Raw genomic sequence first — 4,653 nt, 5'->3', positions numbered from 1 at the left:
GGGGAACCTGTGGCCCCTGCCCAAGAGGCTTCTTGTTGAATGACAGACGACTAATGCATTGCTGGCATTACCCAGGAATTGGCAAGCCCAGGAAAAATGTTCTGTTCTGGATTGCACAGCTCACCATTCTTTACTTGGCTCAAGCAGAAAGGAAAGTGAAAATCCTTAAAGAGGAAGATCTAGACTGTGTTAGGTGTTGGCAGGAGGAAGTGGTGGAAGGTGTATTTATTTTCATTCCCCCAGGATTGGCATACACTCAGCAAATGTTTCCATAAATCAAACAAACTAATTTTAGTTCCTATGTTGCTGTTAACTTACTGCATGACTTTGAGCAAGTGATTTTGCTTAAGCCTCAGTTTCTCTATCTGTAAACTTGGTATTTCCCCTGAGATAACACCTATGAACAAATTTATAAACTCTAAAGCTCTATGCTCATGAAAGGATAAAAAATAAGTTGTCTCTGTTTTTTTGTTTTTTCATTTTGTTTTGGTTCGAGACAGGGTTTCCCTCTGCCGCCCTGGCGGGAGTGATGTGGTGCGATCTCGGCTCACTGCAACTTCCGCCTCCCTGGTTCAAGGGATTCTCCTGCCTCAGCCTCCTGAGTAGCTGGGATTACAGGCACCCACCACTACACCTGGCTAAATTTTGTATTTTTAGTAGAGATGGGGTTTCACTATGTTGGTCAGGCTGGTCTTGAATTTCTGACCTCGTGATCTGCCTGCCTCGGCCTCCCAAAGTGCTGGGATTACAGGCATGAGCCACCGTGCCCAGCTCCAATTCATTTTTAAGAAGAAAAGGAAGAGGAAGGATGGGGGAGGAGGAGGAGGAGGAAGAAGAGAAGGAACAGAAGGGTGAAGAAGGAGGAAGACGAGGAGGAGGGAAACCACTGTACTATGTAACTTTTCCAAAAATCTTTACTAAATGTGCCTCAGTTTGCCACATTTAAGGCCCTTCTTTGTTTGGTACAAACAATCAAATGAACAGTATATAATCATTCTTTTGACATTTTCTAATTCAAATACCAGCCTTGATAGTACTAAAATAAACTAGAAAAAAGCTTCTACAGTACTCCTTGTGTAAAAATAATCCTTAAAATATTTTAAAGATTATTCCCACCGTCAAGCATACAAAAAAGGTCCCTGCATCTTTCACCTATTACATCATCTATTTCTACTGGTTCCACTTCAGAAGGGAATAAAACTTGTTTAGTAACTATTGCTGGGTCTTTGCAGATTCTGCTACAGGTGTTGTCTTGTACTTACGAATGAGTAACTTCTAGTATTATCACGCTGGCTTAAGGCAGAACTCTTAAGAAACATGAAGAGAACTTGGCTTGAAGCCCTTTGAACATGTAATTACTCTCTAAATTTCCAATCTACACAATAGCGTTTTATAGTAGCAATGTCACTCTAGCACAGTGAGAGAAATATTAAACTTAGCTTATTGGTAAAAATAGTCTACACAGCAGCCGGGCGTGATGGCTCATGCCTGTAATCCAAGCACTTTGGAGGCCAAGGTGGGCGGATCACCTGAGGTCGGGTGTTCAAGACCAGCCTGACCAACATGGTGAAAACAAAAATAAAAAAAAAAAAAAAAAAGTCTACATAGCTTAAAACATTATGCATATTTTAAATAAGTTTAAAACATAAGCTAACTTCCTACATTTCTTCCCAGTCTTTGGAATATGGGCAATTTGACACTCAGCCTACAATTAGAAAATATAGTGTATGCAATCAGAAAAGCTAAAAAAGCTTCTATGAATCAAAGAAATATGCATATTACACTCAATTATTCAGAAGTTAATCATCCAGAATCATCCAATATTAGCCAGAACCATTCAGATCTTCTTCATTTCCCTCATTTTCAGTCACTGATCAGGAAGCTGTGCACATCTTCCAGGAGTACTTATAAAATTTAAGCTAAGAGACTTTCTTATCAGATAATATTTAGGACCCTAAAACCTAGGTAAAGAAATACAGCAGTGGTTATCAACTGGGGTAATTGAGAGGACGTGATATATCAGAGCACCCTAGGAATTGTCTCTACCAACTCATTTGTTTTGTTCAATTTGTAAATTCGATTACAGGAATCATTTTAATCTTGGCTACATAATTATTCTAAAGTGCATATTAAGTCTTGCTTGAATTTAATCACAATTTTTGGAAATCCTAAATGGGGCAGTGGAGAAGAGGAAAAAATACTTTCAGTCCAAATGAACACATTTAACATTTCATTGAAATTTTCTCTTTAATATAAAGTGTATGCTCAATGTATGCAGCTGATTCACAAACATTTATGCTGTAGCTAAAAACCCTAACGTTACAATCCTGTTTAGTAATGGTCTTGCCTGTGAGCAGCTCACAGACAGATGATTGGCAGGTCAGCTGGGTCTAAAAATAAAAGAATGAGAAGAAGAGTTGAGTATCCACAGGGAAGTAGAAAATAATAAGACTGATTTTCCAGTGAGCATTATGGAAATCAGTATCTTCAATTTAAAGACACACATTGCGCATGATTTAAGTTTTAATTAGGTGCAAGTTAGATTGTGACTGTGAATTATTTCACAGGACGGAAGTGTAGTTAAAGCTTTAATCACCTCAGTTTATTTCACTGTCAACAATCATTTTACAATGCCACACAGTGGATTTAATAGTGGAAATGAACACGACCCGGAAGAAATATAATGCCACAGTGATAAGTTCAAATTTGAGGACTCACATGAGTTAGCTAAAACAAAACTAAAGTGTCACATTTTGAAAACCAGTCAGTGGTTAGCCCATCAGGCACTCAACGTTTCTGGAAGACCTACTACGTGCTAAGAATTGAACCAAGATTTTTCTTGTGGAGAATGAAGGGGGAATTTGAACTAAGGATGGGTCTGATTAAGTAAATATTTATAGAAGACTACGGGTCACTTTGCAGTAACATGCAGACTATATGGGAAGAAGGAGGTGTTAGAGCACAAAAGCCAATTAGGAAGGGATGAAGGCTTGGGCCACGTTATGGGGATAGAAAGGAATGAGCGGAAGATAGAAATATTTTTAAAGAAGAATCAACAAGACGGACCTCATAAGATTTCATGATGTAAATTGGCGTTATTGATAGAAATAGGAAAGATGGGAAAGGGAATCCCTTGTAGATGAGCAGGTAAATTTTGGCCTGGTGTGGAATCTCTTCCATTTAAGATGATGGTAGTTCATCTAAATGGTTGCTGGATCGATTTAAGTTACCATAAGAATCCAAAGTATATGTGATTTCTTAGCAATGTCACCTACTATATTTTTATGCACTCATGAGGCTGTTTGAAAAGAAGCAATCTATTAATTACATTTTTACACATTTACCCTCTGTTAATTAATACTAGTCAGATAGAATACTTATCACAGAAAGCTGAGATTTAACTGTATCTTTGAAACCTACTTTCTTTTTTTTTGGGGGGGGGTGGGGGATGGAGTTTCGCTCTTGTTACCCAGGCTGGAGTGCAATGGTGATCTCGGCTCACTGCAACCTCCGCCTCCTGGGTTCAGGCAATTCTGCCTCAGCCTCCTGAGTAGCTGGGATTACAAGGCAGGTGCCACCATGACCAGCTAATTTTTTGTATTTTTTTTAGTAGAGACGGGGTTTCACCGTGTTGACCAGGATGGTCTCGATCTCTTGACCTCGTGATCCACCTGCCTCAGCCTCTCAACATGCTGGGATTACAGACTTGAGCCATCGCGCCCGGCCGAAACCTACTTTCTTATACAATGAATGTTGTCTACAGCTTGTCAATATATGAACAGTAAACATTCGAACTTTGTCTATGTTGACAACTTGCCAGGAGATTGGGGGCTAAAACTATTTCGCACAATATTGAGTTATTCACAGCATGTCATAATCTTTAAAACAGCTCACAGATCCTAATGTGTTCAGCTCAGTGTGGATCTCTAAATTCTATACTTTGATGTAAACAAGCTGTAGTCCAGAACCACCAGGACTGCACTTAGCCATTGAGCTCTATTTTAATCTCACTTCCCCTTCAAAATTTCTGCAATGCCAAATATATCTGTCACAAATTACAAAAGTTCTTTCCAATTCTCCTGATATTCCTTTGTCTTTATGGTACATGAGATTAAGCAAAGATTACTTTTGGTTTTTTAAACACACGGTAAGTAGGAAACAAGGAGATCAGGAAATGGTATATGTGACACTCTATATGTTTAGACTAGTTAACAAAATTGAGCTTGAAATATAAAGAACATCTTGGCCAGATACAGTGGCTCACATCTGTAATCCCAGCACTTTGGGAGGCCGAAGCGGGTGGATCACCTGAGGTCAAGAGTGCAAGACCAGACTGGCCAACACAGTGAAACTCCGTCTTTACTAAAAATACAAAAAATTAGCCAGGCATGGTGGTAAGTGCCTGTACCAGCTACTCAGGAGGCTGAGGCCGGAGAATCACTTGAACCCAGGAGGCAGAGGTTGCAGGGAGCTGAGATCACGTCTTTGCACTCCAGCCTGGATGACAGAGCAAGACTCTGCCTCAATATACTCCACAAAGGCTCACCTCTGATAGGAATTTGTACATGATTAAAGGTGTTTAGTTTTATAAGTCCAGTCTTAATTTTCCACATTATCACTTTCAACTTTTTATTGTGGATTATGCATTTTAAA

Source organism: Cebus imitator, unplaced genomic scaffold (genome assembly GCF_001604975.1).
Source record: "Cebus imitator isolate Cc_AM_T3 unplaced genomic scaffold, Cebus_imitator-1.0 Scaffold351, whole genome shotgun sequence".
Taxonomy (NCBI): Eukaryota; Metazoa; Chordata; class Mammalia; order Primates; family Cebidae; genus Cebus; species Cebus imitator.
Note: the sequence above shows the minus strand (reverse complement) of the source record.